At 42.6% G+C, this 18961-nt stretch overlaps 2 long non-coding RNA genes across 2 annotated transcripts; both read left to right on the top strand.

Moving 5' to 3' along the window:
* The first annotated feature begins 769 nt into the window (after positions 1-769).
* Positions 770-4322, top strand: LOC307239474. The gene is made up of 4 exons (XR_013844473.1): positions 770-1179; positions 2410-2682; positions 2968-3074; positions 3165-4322. It is a non-coding gene; the product is annotated as an uncharacterized lncRNA (long non-coding RNA).
* A 2530-nt stretch (positions 4323-6852) lies between these two features.
* Positions 6853-10394, top strand: LOC307238797. Its single transcript, XR_013844448.1, has 4 exons — positions 6853-7251; positions 8482-8754; positions 9040-9146; positions 9237-10394. It is a non-coding gene; the product is annotated as an uncharacterized lncRNA (long non-coding RNA).
* Positions 10395-18961: the final 8567 nt, after the last annotated feature.

Genomic DNA, 18961 nt, shown 5'->3' on the forward strand with positions numbered 1-18961 from the left:
AAGCCACTTTAAAAGCATTCACCTCAGAAAATGTTCTTTTTCCCATGGAGGTTGGGGTCCATGGGGTAATGGAAGACAGTATGTGTGTTAATCCTCTCACAAAGTTCCCTCAGCACCGTTCCGGATACGGCCGTTTTTAGATACATCGACGTGATATTAATTCATTAGGCTTCCACATATTGTTTCAACTAGAGGGAAGGCAAATGTTTTAATTTTCCTTTCTGCTTCTGTAGCAGAAAAAACATTTTCTATGTTTCACCTGTAGGTGTCAGCAGCAGCTCGGCCCTTCTACTTCCACCAGACTTTAAATTTGTATCATGTAAAATATGTGCAGTATATTTACAAAACCTGCAGTCAGCATTGTTGGGATTATGCTCTTCTCTTCTGTTCCCAGTTTCAACCTTTTCATCTGTCTGCAGAGTCTTGGTGAACGGAGGACGTTTGACTGACTGCCAAGTTACATACAGAACATATAGCGTAGGGTTACCAAGCTGACCTTAACCTATAAATCAACATGAACGCACAGTAGAGGAACATTTAAAGTGTTTGACTCTGAACAGTGAGCTCACTGAAGGTTCAGGAGAGAAGCAAAGGGGAAGCTCCGGTCCAGGGTGAAGGTGAAAGCCGAGTGCCAGCTGTAAACAGCGCACGGTGCTCCACCCCTCCTGCTTGCATTTCTTGGAAATCAGCTGCTTTCTGGCCCCAGCTTGCATTGGCTAAGCCCTAGAAGGAAACAGGGTGGGGAGTGGAGATAAGGCACGTCCACTGGCGAATGCACCCCCGTGACCACTCTGCGTCTTCCTCTGTGTTCCTTTGAGCATTCTACCATTAAAACAGCAGTAACTTTGACGTGAAGGATCATTTTGCCGAAGAGAGAACAGCAACTGAAGTTACAGAGACGTTGACAATGGCTTTTTTCCTTGGAGCTGCAGGCAAAGGAGCAGCAGCATCATTAGGACTTGGTCCTTTTGCCCTTGTTGGGGTTGGTTCAGCATTAATGCTGTACACTGCCTATAAACTTGCTGAAAGGCGAAATAGGGATTTTGGATTTGAATTTGCAAATTCACGTAAAAGCACTCCAGTCAAGGTGCCAATCAGAGAAAAGCAGGAGAAGGGAGACATGGATTCATCTGAAGTGGAGGATCATCTACACCTGGGAAAAGCTGATTTGTACAAAAAGTAAGTCCTTCTTTGACTTCTTTGACCTTTTTTAGGTGATGGACCTGTTTTTAGAACCCTAAATTCTTGCCACAACAGCAATTAGGGAGTGTAACAAATATGTGGTGTGTGACTCAAGAGCTTTAGGTAGTGAAGGAAATAAGGTCCTGGATACAGGTGACAAAATTGAGGTTCTTCCCCAGAGTGGCTGAGCTCAGCCTGATACTGGGGTCACACCGCCGGTGACGGAGCTGAGGCGCAGAGGAAGCCAAGCAACTCTCGTCTCGTCGCCAATTCTCTGTGCCCCTGGTGTTTGTGGGCGGGCCAAACATTTCAAACCTATCTCCTTTTCCAAATGTAATAAAAAAATATAATGATAGATGTGGCCCTGTGTACCTTATTATTTTTTTTATTAAAATGGCAGAGATGTTTACTGAGCTAAATTAATGACCTGTCTGAAAAACGACTTAACTAGTCTTGCCACCCGTTCCTCGAAGTAATCAATTGTCTTTGTTGGAGAAACATAAAATGATGAGTTCCTTATTTTATCGATAGGGCATGGCACGTCTTTCATAAAAATAAATATCTGAATCATGGACAATTTTTGCAGTCGTCGGGGCGTTCATTTTCCAAGGATCAGCGCCTTTAAGATCGTATCTTCCCTACTATTGGCTTTCACCTGGCGTTCTGCACTGCTAATTTGCATAAAGTTGAAACTTGCTCAACTTTACTTGTGGACATGAAGCCGTGAGCTGGTCGGCGGACATAACACAACCCCATGGGAGAGAGGTTTGAAATGTTTGCCGTGCCCACAACAGCCAGTCAATTTTGAGCCGTCACACCCACACACGCCAGGGGCATAGAGAGCTGGCAACGAGACGAGAGCTGCTTGGCTTCACACTGCGGCCCCGTCACCAGCGGTGTGACCCCAGCATCAGGCCGTACTTTTAGAGAAGGGGTGAGGTGCTTGTCTATCTGGGACCTCTGAGTAGAACCGTGGCTCGTCCACGTTGAGAGGAGCCGGTTGAAGTGGTTCAGGCATCAGAAAAGGATGCCCCCTGTGTGCCTTTTTTTGGAGGTGTATTGGGAAGCGCCAACTGGGAGGAGACGCGGAAGCTGCTGAAAGAATTACATCTCTAGGCTGAGAATGTCTTTTATTGAGTCCGGAGTTGGGGCGTGGTCGACGACAGATACTTACAGTTTTTTATGATTTGAATGCTTTCAGTTAATTGTGGATATTTTGTGCTTTAGCATCAAGCGTTTTGAAAGGCCCTTCTCTCAGGGGAAAGACGGAGAGAAGGGTTACGTTGAAGCTGATCACATCCCGCCGCTGGATTCCCTGAGGAGGGCGGAACATCAGCCCGGGTTTTCTCAGCTACGTCACCGAAATCGAGGTCTTTACGACATGGTGTTAAGCCTGAGAAATGATCCACGTGGAGAGAACCTGCTCGCTATTCAGGTCTCCACACACCATCACAGAGACGCCCTGTCTACCGGCGCAAGTGCAGCCTCTAGCGCAGCCAGGTGGGTTACTGGACCATTACATCTAGAAAGCTATGAACCTGTGGACTTGAGCGATGGTTCCTTGTCACAGCAGACATTTTGAGGCCTACAGATGGTCAAACAGCTTAGTAGTAAGTGAAACTGTTTCATTGAGGTGTGACTGATATTCCAGCATGGACTGCACACCAAATTTCATGCTGGACACAGTAACACCTCAATGGAACAGAGCCACAGTTAATGTCACTGGTTCCAGGTGTTCAACCTTTGATTTCTGAGTGATTTTTATTCTTCTTTTCACATCCATAGGCTTCTAGTTGCACGCACAATTGCAAGCGGAAATGGAAAGTTGATGCTCAAACAGGCTATGATCATAGCCCATCCTTATGCTTCTCAGGAAATACGCTACAGAGCAGGTTTGTCTTCTAAAATCACTCATTTTCCTCATTTGTGATGTTAAACTGGAAAAATGTATCTATCTATTCTCCATTTACGCTTTGTCGCAGGTATAGAAAGAAGACCCCCAAGAAGATTAATTTTACTGTCAAGGGGAAGAACAATGGATATTTACAGAAACGCCTTTTTTCAAGTGGTCCAGTATTATTATGAAAAAGGGATTATCGATGTCCAAGAATATTTAGTTCTCATGCGATATGTCCAAAATGATGGATATATTGACTGTGATTCTGAGGAGTTCCAGGAAATGCTTGAATTTGTGAAGCTCAATAGGCGTAGGTAGAGGAACAACAGCTTAGCAGAGGAAGTAAATGCTCTTGTTGTATCTACAGTATTTGCGTCACTCTCTCGTCAGTAGTCATTTTTTATTGCATCTACTCCTTGTGAAACGTGGAGCTGAACGTGATCCGTAATAGCTTAAAAAAGGGGGCTGTGTAGAACTTGTGTATTTAGGACATTGAGCTATGTTTTTGATATATTAAGAGAAATCTCAACAAGTTGTTTCATGAGGAGAGTCATTGTTTTCAATAGCCACAGAGTGTATTAGTCTGTATCAAGAAGGTTATACTTGTCTCACTGCATGTGGTCTTGCCCGTAAAGCACCACGTATTTTCCCCAAATGGACTCTTCGTTCAGTTAGCTAAACTTGAGCTACATGGTCTAGACCAGTGATTCCCAACCTGGGGTGCCAGACTCACAAAGGGGGACGCCAGATGTCACAGGGGCGGTTGTTATATTATAAAGTATCAAAATCAACCATGTCTATATTACATCGTCTAATGTATCCTGACCTGAAAAACCTTGCTCTCTCTTCCATGAAAATTGTGTTGAAATAGAAGTAGAATACCTAGACTTCTCAGAACAACAAAGGGCCAAAGTTGCGCGTTGGAGTCTGTGCGGGTTACGGAATATCCTTGTGCTGTGTCAGAGAAACGGATTTTCAAGCAGCAATGGAGAATGATGAAGTCCTCCAACACAACACAGAATACCAGAACACAGAAAAAACATAATGAAACACATTATCTATATTGAAGAATATTTTTTTGGTTTATTAATAATACAGCATGTAACAGCCAAAATATATATTGTGTACATATTTGATTGAAAGTCCCATGTTTATGGTTATGTTCCGTTGTTGTGGTTATACTGTTAGACAGTTTTTCCTCAATGAAATTGCTTAAACCCCTGACTGAATAAAGCCATTTTAAAAGCAATGCTAGTCTGTCGTGTCTTCAAACCATTTAGAAGATCATTCCGCACACAGTTGAGCAAAATGCTTAGATTTACATAATAAAATTTCAGAGATTAATCTTTTAAACTGACCTACACCTGAGAACATGGAAGGACTCAAACCTGCATCCACTTTTGTCACTGGGATTCTTACTCAGCTCGAAAGTCAGCGGGTATGTTACTACACACTTAGGAATGAAAATCTAAAAGCATTTAAAAAAAAAAGTCACAGAGAAAAATGTCAAAGTGCAATGTCAAACAGGCGGATTATTCTCTGAAAAGCCGTTGCAAATAAAATTGTTTGAGCGAGGATTTAGAGGCAGTTAAAGTTGGGGTCAATCTTCAATTTAAATGGCCATTCCTTTGCACTTTCCCCAGCATGAAGGAGTTGAACTTTATCCGAGTGTCAGTATCACTGGAATGCACCTTCAATACAGGTCTGACCAAATATAAGCTAACACTGACATCTATTGGTCAGCTTTAGTTACTGCAGCTGTCGTACCAGGCCGTTGATCAATCCATGTTCGTTGGCCTTAAATACTTAAAGGAACAATTGAACAAGTTATTTCGCAAAAAAGTCCTGAAACATTAATTTGTGGGATTGATTTGCCGTTTAATTTATTTTGAAGAGGGAATGTATTATTGTGTCATTGTATGAGAAGAAGGGAGGGGGTGTCTGGAGTTGCAGTGGGCTTTAACTTTGCGCCGCAAGCTGTAGAAGACAGCATTTTTGTTTCAAAGTCTCACAGTAACTCAGGCCTTAAACTGCATTTTTTTTTTTTTTTTTTTGGGAGGCGGCGGGGGGATCTGCAGTTTTAAATCATCTGTTTGGCACCCATGTGTCATCTAATCTATTTTGTATGAACTGTGAAACTATATAGATATTTAATCACTCTGACAAACTATATAGGGGCCTTGTGAAAAATATCTAAAATTTGTTCCTTATTACATTGAGCAGACGCTTTTATCCAAAGCGACTTACACTTATTCAAACACGACGGACGCAGCCATCAGGAGCAACTAAGGGTTAAGTGTCTTGCTCAAGGACACTACAGCATGATAGCAGGAGGAGCCTGGGATGGAACCAGCAACCTTTACTAGACGACCAGCTCTACCTCCTGGGCTACCGTCCCCAATACATTCCAACGATTGCTAAAGAACCATAACAGTCATACCACGTGGCCTTATCTCATTGGCCAAATATTTAATATAAATCGAGACCTTATTCTCGAAATATGCTTTCTTATCTCATACCGTGTCTTTACATTATCTCGAGACAATAACAATTTCAATCAAGACCAAATATATATATGCATTTTAAAATAAACAGCAATAATTCATTTTTATGACACTTTTGAGGGCGGTCTCGTTTTTATGTTTGGTTGTCGTGGATACACTGTAAGCTGGGTTACCACTACAGTCGTCGATAGTGAGACGAGCCCTGCCCCTCTCTTCCGCTGACCTGTTGTGTTTCAGGTACTCAGTGGGCGGAGCAGAGGGTTGTCAGGGTGAACTGGGAGTACCTGGGCAGCGCTCTACAAAGCTTCCCCGTTCTCGCTCTCTCCCTGCAGACACCTTGGCTTGTTTTATGTTTTCACCATTCAACACGCACACCACTCATGCTGCTGATATACCGATTTACCACTTGTCATGAAGTCTTTCTTGCTATACTCATTGTTATTTTCAATTCTGTAAGTAAATAAACTGTGCGGCAGTCTTTGCTGAGTGAAGCCACTTTAAAAGCATTCACCTCAGAAAATGTTCTTTTTCCCATGGAGGTTGGGGTCCATGGGGTAATGGAAGACAGTATGTGTGTTAATCCTCTCACAAAGTTCCCTCAGCACCGTTCCGGATACGGCCGTTTTTAGATACATCGACGTGATATTAATTCATTAGGCTTCCACATATTGTTTCAACTAGAGGGAAGGCAAATGTTTTAATTTTCCTTTCTGCTTCTGTAGCAGAAAAAACATTTTCTATGTTTCACCTGTAGGTGTCAGCAGCAGCTCGGCCCTTCTACTTCCACCAGACTTTAAATTTGTATCATGTAAAATATGTGCAGTATATTTACAAAACCTGCAGTCAGCATTGTTGGGATTATGCTCTTCTCTTCTGTTCCCAGTTTCAACCTTTTCATCTGTCTGCAGAGTCTTGGTGAACGGAGGACGTTTGACTGACTGCCAAGTTACATACAGAACATATAGCGTAGGGTTACCAAGCTGACCTTAACCTATAAATCAACATGAACGCACAGTAGAGGAACATTTAAAGTGTTTGACTCTGAACAGTGAGCTCACTGAAGGTTCAGGAGAGAAGCAAAGGGGAAGCTCCGGTCCAGGGTGAAGGTGAAAGCCGAGTGCCAGCTGTAAACAGCGCACGGTGCTCCACCCCTCCTGCTTGCATTTCTTGGAAATCAGCTGCTTTCTGGCCCCAGCTTGCATTGGCTAAGCCCTAGAAGGAAACAGGGTGGGGAGTGGAGATAAGGCATGTCCACTGGCGAATGCACCCCCGTGACCACTCTGCGTCTTCCTCTGTGTTCCTTTGAGCATTCTACCATTAAAACAGCAGTAACTTTGACGTGAAGGATCATTTTGCCGAAGAGAGAACAGCAACTGAAGTTACAGAGACGTTGACAATGGCTTTTTTCCTTGGAGCTGCAGGCAAAGGAGCAGCAGCATCATTAGGACTTGGTCCTTTTGCCCTTGTTGGGGTTGGTTCAGCATTAATGCTGTACACTGCCTATAAACTTGCTGAAAGGCGAAATAGGGATTTTGGATTTGAATTTGCAAATTCACGTAAAAGCACTCCAGTCAAGGTGCCAATCAGAGAAAAGCAGGAGAAGGGAGACATGGATTCATCTGAAGTGGAGGATCATCTACACCTGGGAAAAGCTGATTTGTACAAAAAGTAAGTCCTTCTTTGACTTCTTTAACCTTTTTTAGGTGATGGACCTGTTTTTAGAACCCTAAATTCTTGCCACAACAGCAATTAGGGAGTGTAACAAATATGTGGTGTGTGACTCAAGAGCTTTAGGTAGTGAAGGAAATAAGGTCCTGGATACAGGTGACAAAATTGAGGTTCTTCCCCAGAGTGGCTGAGCTCAGCCTGATACTGGGGTCACACCGCCGGTGACGGAGCTGAGGCGCAGAGGAAGCCAAGCAACTCTCGTCTCGTCGCCAATTCTCTGTGCCCCTGGTGTTTGTGGGCGGGCCAAACATTTCAAACCTATCTCCTTTTCCAAATGTAATAAAAAAATATAATGATAGATGTGGCCCTGTGTACCTTATTATTTTTTTTATTAAAATGGCAGAGATGTTTACTGAGCTAAATTAATGACCTGTCTGAAAAACGACTTAACTAGTCTTGCCACCCGTTCCTCGAAGTAATCAATTGTCTTTGTTGGAGAAACATAAAATGATGAGTTCCTTATTTTATCGATAGGGCATGGCACGTCTTTCATAAAAATAAATATCTGAATCATGGACAATTTTTGCAGTCGTCGGGGCGTTCATTTTCCAAGGATCAGCGCCTTTAAGATCGTATCTTCCCTACTATTGGCTTTCACCTGGCGTTCTGCACTGCTAATTTGCATAAAGTTGAAACTTGCTCAACTTTACTTGTGGACATGAAGCCGTGAGCTGGTCGGCGGACATAACACAACCCCATGGGAGAGAGGTTTGAAATGTTTGCCGTGCCAACAACAGCCAGTCAATTTTGAGCCGTCACACCCACACACGCCAGGGGCATAGAGAGCTGGCAACGAGACGAGAGCTGCTTGGCTTCACACTGCGGCCCCGTCACCAGCGGTGTGACCCCAGCATCAGGCCGTACTTTTAGAGAAGGGGTGAGGTGCTTGTCTATCTGGGACCTCTGAGTAGAACCGTGGCTCGTCCACGTTGAGAGGAGCCGGTTGAAGTGGTTCAGGCATCAGAAAAGGATGCCCCCTGTGTGCCTTTTTTTGGAGGTGTATTGGGAAGCGCCAACTGGGAGGAGACGCGGAAGCTGCTGAAAGAATTACATCTCTAGGCTGAGAATGTCTTTTATTGAGTCCGGAGTTGGGGCGTGGTCGACGACAGATACTTACAGTTTTTTATGATTTGAATGCTTTCAGTTAATTGTGGATATTTTGTGCTTTAGCATCAAGCGTTTTGAAAGGCCCTTCTCTCAGGGGAAAGACGGAGAGAAGGGTTACGTTGAAGCTGATCACATCCCGCCGCTGGATTCCCTGAGGAGGGCGGAACATCAGCCCGGGTTTTCTCAGCTACGTCACCGAAATCGAGGTCTTTACGACATGGTGTTAAGCCTGAGAAATGATCCACGTGGAGAGAACCTGCTCGCTATTCAGGTCTCCACACACCATCACAGAGACGCCCTGTCTACCGGCGCAAGTGCAGCCTCTAGCGCAGCCAGGTGGGTTACTGGACCATTACATCTAGAAAGCTATGAACCTGTGGACTTGAGCGATGGTTCCTTGTCACAGCAGACATTTTGAGGCCTACAGATGGTCAAACAGCTTAGTAGTAAGTGAAACTGTTTCATTGAGGTGTGACTGATATTCCAGCATGGACTGCACACCAAATTTCATGCTGGACACAGTAACACCTCAATGGAACAGAGCCACAGTTAATGTCACTGGTTCCAGGTGTTCAACCTTTGATTTCTGAGTGATTTTTATTCTTCTTTTCACATCCATAGGCTTCTAGTTGCACGCACAATTGCAAGCGGAAATGGAAAGTTGATGCTCAAACAGGCTATGATCATAGCCCATCCTTATGCTTCTCAGGAAATACGCTACAGAGCAGGTTTGTCTTCTAAAATCACTCATTTTCCTCATTTGTGATGTTAAACTGGAAAAATGTATCTATCTATTCTCCATTTACGCTTTGTCGCAGGTATAGAAAGAAGACCCCCAAGAAGATTAATTTTACTGTCAAGGGGAAGAACAATGGATATTTACAGAAACGCCTTTTTTCAAGTGGTCCAGTATTATTATGAAAAAGGGATTATCGATGTCCAAGAATATTTAGATCTCATGCGATATGTCCAAAATGATGGATATATTGACTGTGATTCTGAGGAGTTCCAGGAAATGCTTGAATTTGTGAAGCTCAATGGGCGTAGGTAGAGGAACAACAGCTTAGCAGAGGAAGTAAATGCTCTTGTTGTATCTACAGTATTTGCGTCACTCTCTCGTCAGTAGTCATTTTTTATTGCATCTACTCCTTGTGAAACGTGGAGCTGAACGTGATCCGTAATAGCTTAAAAAAGGGGGCTGTGTAGAACTTGTGTATTTAGGACATTGAGCTATGTTTTTGATATATTAAGAGAAATCTCAACAAGTTGTTTCATGAGGAGAGTCATTGTTTTCAATAGCCACAGAGTGTATTAGTCTGTATCAAGAAGGTTATACTTGTCTCACTGCATGTGGTCTTGCCCGTAAAGCACCACGTATTTTCCCCAAATGGACTCTTCGTTCAGTTAGCTAAACTTGAGCTACATGGTCTAGACCAGTGATTCCCAACCTGGGGTGCCAGACTCACAAAGGGGGACGCCAGATGTCACAGGGGCGGTTGTTATATTATAAAGTATCAAAATCAACCATGTCTATATTACATCGTCTAATGTATCCTGACCTGAAAAACCTTGCTCTCTCTTCCATGAAAATTGTGTTGAAATAGAAGTAGAATACCTAGACTTCTCAGAACAACAAAGGGCCAAAGTTGCGCGTTGGAGTCTGTGCGGGTTACGGAATATCCTTGTGCTGTGTCAGAGAAACGGATTTTCAAGCAGCAATGGAGAATGATGAAGTCCTCCAACACAACACAGAATACCAGAACACAGAAAAAACATAATGAAACACATTATCTATATTGAAGAATATTTTTTTGGTTTATTAATAATACAGCATGTAACAGCCAAAATATATATTGTGTACATATTTGATTGAAAGTCCCATGTTTATGGTTATGTTCCGTTGTTGTGGTTATACTGTTAGACAGTTTTTCCTCAATGAAATTGCTTAAACCCCTGACTGAATAAAGCCATTTTAAAAGCAATGCTAGTCTGTCGTGTCTTCAAACCATTTAGAAGATCATTCCGCACACAGTTGAGCAAAATGCTTAGATTTACATAATAAAATTTCAGAGATTAATCTTTTAAACTGACCTACACCTGAGAACATGGAAGGACTCAAACCTGCATCCACTTTTGTCACTGGGATTCTTACTCAGCTCGAAAGTCAGCGGGTATGTTACTACACACTTAGGAATGAAAATCTAAAAGCATTTAAAAAAAAAAGTCACAGAGAAAAATGTCAAAGTGCAATGTCAAACAGGCGGATTATTCACTTGCAAATAAAATCGTTTTGAGCGAGGATTTAGAGGCATTTAAAGTTGGGGTCAATCTTCAACTTAAATGGCCATTCCTTTTCACTTTTCCCCAGCATGAAGGACTTTATCCGAGTATCAGTATCACTGGAACGCACCTTCAATACATGTCCGACCAATTCTAAGCAAACAGCGTTATCTAGTAGTCATCTTTGGCTACTGCAGCTGTCGTACTAGGCCGTTTATCAGTCTATGTTGATTGGCCTTAAATACTAAAAGGATCAATTGATCAAGTTATTTTGCAAATAAGTCTTGAAACATTGATTTGTGGGATTGATTTTCTGTTTAATCTTATTATGAAGAGAAAACACATTAATGTGTCATTGTATGACAGGGGGTGTCTGGAGTTACAGTTGGTTTTTACTTTGTACTGCAAGCCGTAGAAGACAGCGTTTTTGTTTTTAAGTCTCACAGTAACTCAGGCCTTAAACTGCATTTTTTTTGAAGGGGTGTGGGGGGGTATCTGCAGATTTAACTCCTCTGTTTGGCACCCATGTGTCATCGATTCTGGTTTGTATGAACTGTGAAACTTTATAGATATTTAATCAGTCTGACAAACGATTTAGGCTACGTGTGAAAAATATCTAAAATTTGTTCCTTATTCCAACGATTGCAAAAGAACCATACCAGTCTCACCACGTGGCCTCGTCCCGTCGGCCAAATATTTCATATAAATCGAGACCTTATTCTCAAAATATGCTTTCTTATCTCATACTGTATCTTACATTATCTCGACACAAAAACAATTTCAATCAAGACCAAATATTTTTTCCGCATCATTTGAGAGTGGAGAATCAGAGCTTCCAAACAAGGTGTCACTTGTGCAAATCAAGCAAATATTTTTAAAGCTATGACTTGTTAATAACAAGAGTGTGGCAAACTGTGATTCTCAGATAATCACCTCCAAAGTTTTACCCATACCAGGTTCATTCAGCCAGCTCCCAGAATGCAAATGGGGGTTGGCAGACAAACAAAGCCTCATGGCTAATTAACATACTGCTGAATCGGTCAATCACGAACAGCTCAACACAACACAACTCATTTTTCTTTTAAAAAAGCTTTTATTTAACAGTAAGAATATACATGTTTTATAAAATTGGAATTATTTTGGAGTTTAAATTGGAAATCTGAAAATCTGTCACCAACCTCAACGGGATTCATCACGTCATCAACTTCTTCCGTTGTAACAACAACAGGCGTATCGTCGGTCTCCTCTGCTGGTTCTTGAAAATATTCCGTTTCATCCTCACATTAAGTTTGAAATCAGCTGTTTGAAATGTTCTCCAAGTCCAGAGTAATATCAGATTCAGCAGTGCTGTCGTTCTCCGCGTCGCTGTGGGAGAACTGACTATAATCGCGGAAAATGAGGTCCAGTACACGCTGCTAACACCGACTTGTATCTATTACACTGGTCAGATTAAGGTCCGAAATATGATTCAGAGCTTCTGCCACCCGCTTTGCATAATCCATAACGATACGGAGAAGAAAGTTTTCACAGACAAGTGAGACTGAAACACCCCCGTGCTGCACTTTATCTGTCTGTATACGGAAGTGACGTGGGTGCGTGACACGAAGATACAAAAAGTAAGTGAGTCCTTCATTTACTTCTTTAACCTTTTTTAGGTCATGGACCTGTTTTTAGAACCCTAAATTCTTGCCACAACAGCAATTAGGGAGTGTAACAAATATGTGGTGTGTGACTCAAGAGCTTTAGGTAGTGAAGGAGATAAGGTTCCGGATACAGGCGACCAAAACAAGGTTCCTCCTCAGAGTGGCTGAGCTCAGCCTGATGCTGGGACACACCGCCGGTGACAGAGCTGAGGCGCAGAGAAGGCCAAGCAACTCTTGTCTTGGCGCCCCTGGTGTTTGTGGGCGCACCAAACATTTTAAACCTATATCCCTTTCCATATTAAATAAAAAATTATACGATGGATGGGGCATTGTGTACTGTAATTTTTTATTCAAATGGCGGGGATGTATACTGAGCTAAATAAATGACCTGTCTGAAAATGACTAAACTAGTCTTGCCATCCGTTCCTTGAAATATTCAATTGTCTTTGTTGGAGAAACATAAAATGATGAGTTCCTTATTTTATCAATAGGGTTTGGCATGTTTTTCATAAAAATAAATAACTGAATCATGAACAATTTTTGCAGTCATCAGGGCGTTAATTTTCCAAGGATCAGCGCCATTGAGATCATATCTTCCCTCCTATTGCCTATCACCCGGTGTTCACCCTGATTGGCACGGTGGCGCAGTGCATTGCACTGCTGCCTCACAGCAAGAAGGTCCTGGGCCAGGGGCATAGAGACCTGGCAACGAGACGAGAGCTGCTTGGTTTCATGCTGCGGCCCCGTCACCAGCGGTGTGACCCCAGCATCAGGCCGTACCTTTAGAGAAGGGGTGAGGAGCTTGTCTACCTGGGACCTCGGGGTGGAACCGTGGCTCCTCCACGTTGGGAGGAGCCAGTTGAAGTGGTTCAGGCATCTAATGAGGAGGCCCCCTGTGTGCCTTCTTTTGGAGGTGTATTGGCAACAGTCAACTGGGAGGAGATGTGGGCCCGACCCAGATGTGCAGCCTCTAGCGCAGCCAGAGAAAATATATATTGTGTACATATTTGGACTTGATTGAGAGTTCCTGTTTATTTTCCGTTGTTGTGGTTACACTGTTAGACAGTTTTTCAAAATGAAAGTGCTTAAACCCCTGACTTGCAAATTTTCCCAGCAGGAAGGACTTTTTCCAAGTGTCAGCATCACTGGAAGGCTTCAATACAGGTCTAACAAAATTTAAGCCAACAGCAATATCTAGTGGTCATCTTGAGCTACTGCAGCTGTCGCACCAGGCCACTGAACAAATTTTTGTCCGTTGACCTTAAATACTTAAAGGAACAATCGAACAAATTATTTTGCAGATAAGTCCTGAAACATTGATTCGTGGGATTGATTTTCTGTTTAATATTATTAGGATGAGGGAACATATTAATGTGTCAATGTATGACAGGTAGAGAGGTGGTGTCTGGAGTTGCAGTGGATTGTGCTGCAAGCTGTAGAAGACAGCCATTTTGTTTTAAAGTCTCACAGTAACTCAGGCCTTGAAGTGCATTTTTTTTTTGGGGAGAGGGGTGGGGGGGTATCTGCAGTTTTAAACCCCTCTATTTGACACCCATGTGTCATCTAATCTATTTTGTATTAACTGTGAAACTATATAAATATTTAATCACTCTGACAAACTATATAGGCGCCTTGTGAAAATATCTAAAATTAGTTACATATTCCAACTGTTCCTAAAGAACTAGACCAGTCCCATCACGTGGCCTTGTCCCATTGGCTAAATATTTGACATAAATCAAGACCTTATTCTCGAAATAAGCTTTCTTATCTCATACTGAATCGTTACATTATCTTGAGATAAAAACAATTTAAATCAAAATCAAATGTATGTATGTATGTATGTATGTATGTATGTATAAAATAACCAATTGCATGACATTTGTGTGATTAATGGCAAAATTAATCTAAATTTTTGGATACAAAATCATAAAATTCTGTATTAAATCAATAAAATAAAAAAAACATGAATAAAAACGCATTGTCGACCTTTTATAGTGTTCATATAAAATTGCAAATTATTTGATAAATTAGCGATATTGTTTGTGTGTGTGTGTGTCTGTGTGTGCAAGTGTGTGTGTATGTGTGCATGTGTGTAATAGTGTGATTTTGGATTCAGGCCAGGGTGGAGTCAGAACCTGGATGTACAATGTTTCGCGGCCTGTTTTGAAACCTTTCCACCACTAGTGAGCAGCAGAAGCATTCCGTGTCAAACAGAGGCATAGAACGGAAGTTAAAAGATACTAAGGCGTGACGCTGATGCCTTATAAGTATATTTTTTCCAAACTCAAATAATTTTTCTGAGTAAATTTCTAAACATCTGTATACTTGTTATACTTATTGCTACTTGTTAAGTTAAATGCAATAGTTTAGAGCACAATCTGAGTATACTAGTCATTAATATGCTATAAATGTACACTTATAGGAAGTTTACTGAAGCAAGATTCAAGATTTTTATTTGTCACCTACATATACATACTTTCATACATATATGCAGTGAAATGTAATGCAACGCACCTGGTGATAACACACAATATGCCGTAGGAAAAAAAAAAAATTCTAATAGACCGACTAACTGACTCCTAAAACGTAATACAGTAAGTTGAATACTTATAGAATAAAATAAAAATATATAGAATGAAATAAAATACAATAAAATACAATAAACAAACAACCTAAAATGGGCTTGTCAAAAGTAACCAAAAATACATGAAAATATATCTTTAATATGCCTAATCCCTTCTTGAGCACAACTTCTAAGTAGTTTCAATACAACTTAAGTACATTCATCGTGAACTTGTTACGAGGTTACGCTGAGTGAACCCAGGCGCAGAGAACGGGGGCAAGGTGGCAAAAATAAGTACCAAAAATGTTGTGGGCTTGGAAACGAGCGCATTGTCAGGAGGCTAGACAAACTCAAGACTGAGCAACAAAGGACACAAACGACAGGGTATAAATAGGCAAGACAAAACGAGACACAGGTGAAACATAGAACCTAATGAGGCTGGGTAATCAGGAACTGAAACAAAGCAACATTGATGAGGCAGTACTGGCGGCATCTAGTGGCCGATGCCGGAAGGCCCCGGGCGAACCCTGACAGAATGCATAGAAAGTATACAAAATAATAACTAATATATACTATAATAACTAAAAAATAAATAAGAGTGTACTTTCAGATGACACTTTTTCATTTGGCACATGTTTCTGGAATCAGCAAAAATGGTTGCCGATTTGAGCTATTGTCAACCACCTTGTGTGTTCTGGTTACTGGTTGTCAACAACTTTTCATATGTAATATGTGTAATATCTAATTTGTCTGAAAACAAACAGAACATGTAATAATCAGCCAACCGGGCAAAACTTTTGCGGTACAAATTTTACAAAAATAGGAATTAGATTTCAGTCATGGTATTGATGATTGCATTGATTACCTTAAAACAAGACCACCTGTTAAAAAAACAGGCAATAAATAAACAAATAAATAAAAAATCTAATATTGAAATAAACAAATAAATAGATAAACTACTAAACACTTAAACAATTAAGTAAATACATAAAGAACTAAAGAAATAAAATACTTGAACACAATTGTAAAATCTGTTTTTTATTTTTTATTTTTTTCATTAATACAATTCTATAATATTTTGTATCATATTATCGCAAATATTTTCAGTCCTTTTCACATCTGCTAATATCTCACCGCAACACTTCCACCAAGTGCACACACACACACACACACACGCACGCACACACACACACACACACACACACACACACACACACACACACACACACACACACACACACACACACACACACACACACACACACACACACACACACACAAACACACACACACACCTCCCTGTTCTAAAAAATGGAAAATCTCCCTATTTCCCATCAGTCATGACTCATTACATTTAGCAGATCCAGGATCTGCTGCTGGCTCCTCCACGGCACTCCTGTCCTGCACTCACTTCATTAGCAGGCTACCCAAAAAGGAGGGCGCAGGTCAAATAATTACATGTTGGTGAGATTCACAGTTATGACATTCATAATTCACATAAATGCATCCATTCACCACCACTCCATCCCTTCTCTCTCTCTCTCTCTCTGTATCAGAAATGAACTATCAATCACCGGCAGATTGTAATATAATTCCGCGTTCATCATAAATAATCACATTCCCTCTATGTGGGGAGTAAATCGGATCTCCCCCTCTCTCTCTCTCTCTCTCTCTCGCGTTTCTCTCCATCTAGTCCCCATCCCTCCAATTATCGCTCCCTCCCCCATTCACTCTAGCTAGGACAGATAAGCACATTCCAGAGTGTCACCCTCCACGTCGCCTTGCATTCATCACGGGCAGCAGTCGGGTAGTTGCGCAACCTGAGGCCGGCCGACTGAACCAAGGGATGGAGATGAAATTACAGAGCGCTGGGATGGGACGACTGGGATGAGAGGTGCAGAGAGAGGGGGAGGAAGGGCGAGAGAGAGAGAGAGAGAGAGAGAGAGAGAACGTATACATGATGAGCCTGGATGCGTCACAAGGGGGTCGGTGTTGTAGTTGTTGCGCTTTCCGTGGAACACACCAACGTTTGAAAGAGATGGAGAGAGAGAGAAAAAGAAATGGAGAAAGAGAGCGAGAATAGAGGCTGGTCAGAAGTAAAGGGGTGGGGATGGTAGGGGTGTAGCTTAACGGGGAGATAGAGAAGACAGAGGGACAAGATGGTCAGAAGTGGATACAAACGGGCCACGTGTTTCGCTTTCATCACATGGCAGTGGTGTTATTCATTAGAGAGAGAGATAGAGAGAGAGAGAGTCATGGATGGATTGAAAGCTGAATGCCCCCCCCCCCCCCCCCCCGTGTGTACCTCCTAAGAAAGATACAGAATACTCTCTATGAAGGAACTGAACTGAACAGAATAAATTCAGTTTCCTGAGGTAGTATTGAGTATTGTGTGATTTATTGATTATGGCTTCTGTATTTTGCTCAAACCGAAAGGTGTTATTAAAGATGGTACCAAGATATTTATACTGGTGCACAACATCCACATCCACAACATTGATTGATTGATCGGGCAAGAGGTTGATTTGACACTTCAAGATCTGGACGACAGGTGGATGGATGGACAAAGAGGAGAGGAAATTATTTCATGATGTGAACCATTAAACCAACACTGGTGATTCACCTACTTTGGATAAGACAACCCTACTTTTGATAAGAAAAGCCTACTTTGGATAAGACAACCCTACTTTTGATAAGAAAAGCCTACTTTGGATAAGACAACCCTACTTTTGATAAGAAAAGCCTACTTTGGATAAGACAACCATACTTGGGACAAGACAACCACACTTTGAATAAGACATCCATACTTTGGATAAGACAACCCTGCCTCAGATAAGACAGCCCTGCTTTTGATCAGACAACCCTACTTTGGATAAGAAATGCCCACTTTGGATAAGACAACCATAATTCGGATAAGACAAGCCTACTTTGGATAAGACTACCATATTTTGGATAAGACAACACAACTATGAATAAAACAACCCAACCCTACCCCGTGGTTCTAGCCCACCGAGAATTGCTCGGTCCGGGATAGGGGCCCCGGCCGCATTCCTGGTCCCGAATCTGTGTTTTGTCCTCGTCTCATTATTCCCAAAGCAGTGCGTGTGACTCGGGGGCCACGAGAGCTTACCTCCGCCCCTGGTACCGTGATTTTAGCCCACCGGGAAGTGCTATTCGCTATTCGCATGGACTTGGAACCCGGTCTCCCTATATACAGTACAGTGAGGAGGTGTTTTAGTAACTCCAGGCGAAACCGACAGCATTTCCTAATTGTCACCTTGGAGTTGGTGATGGCCTCCACTGGTGCTCAGCGTCTGACTCCATTTCTCTCTGTTTAGCTCATACGCTCACCCGGCACGATGCCTTCCCCCGACCCGATCCACCCTAAATTTGACACGGATCTCGGGGGGGCACTAAACTACCGTCAGCCCCTGGTCCTGTGGTCCTAGCCCAACGGGAAGTGCTCCGTCCGGGCTGGGGGGCCTCTGCGTTCTGGGGCCCCTGTGTTCTGGGACCTGGCACGATGCCTTTCCCCGGTCCGATCCCCCCCAAATTTGGCCCGGATCTTGGGGGGGGGCACTAACCTACCATCTGCCCCTGGTCCGGCGGTCCTAGCCTACCTGTAAGTGCTCCCTCCGGGCTGGGGGGCCTCCCACGTTCCGGGGCCCGGCATGATGCCTTCCCCCTTTCCAATCTCCCCCAAATTTGGCACGGATCTAGGGGGGGTGGGATTAGCTACCGTCCCCCCTGGTCCGGTGGTCCTAGCCCACTGGGAAGTGCTCCTTCCGGGCTGGGGGCCCCCTGCGTTCCGGGACCCCTGTGTTCCAGGTCGTGGTCTGATGCCTTGCCCCGGTCCAATAAGAACCTATAAGACCCTAACCCTATAAGAAAATCCAAATTTGGATAAGACTATTCTACTTTGGTGTGGCTTTGTGTGTGTGTGTGTGTGTGTGTGTGTGTGTGCATGTGTTGTTATGAGGCTAAAAAGAGAAAGGGAGGGGAAAGAGAGAGGGCAGATAGACAGAAGTGGAGAGAAATAGAGGAATGTAAAGGTAGA

Source organism: Zeus faber, assembly GCF_960531495.2.
Source record: "Zeus faber genome assembly, chromosome: 13".
NCBI lineage: Eukaryota > Metazoa > Chordata > Actinopteri > Zeiformes > Zeidae > Zeus > Zeus faber.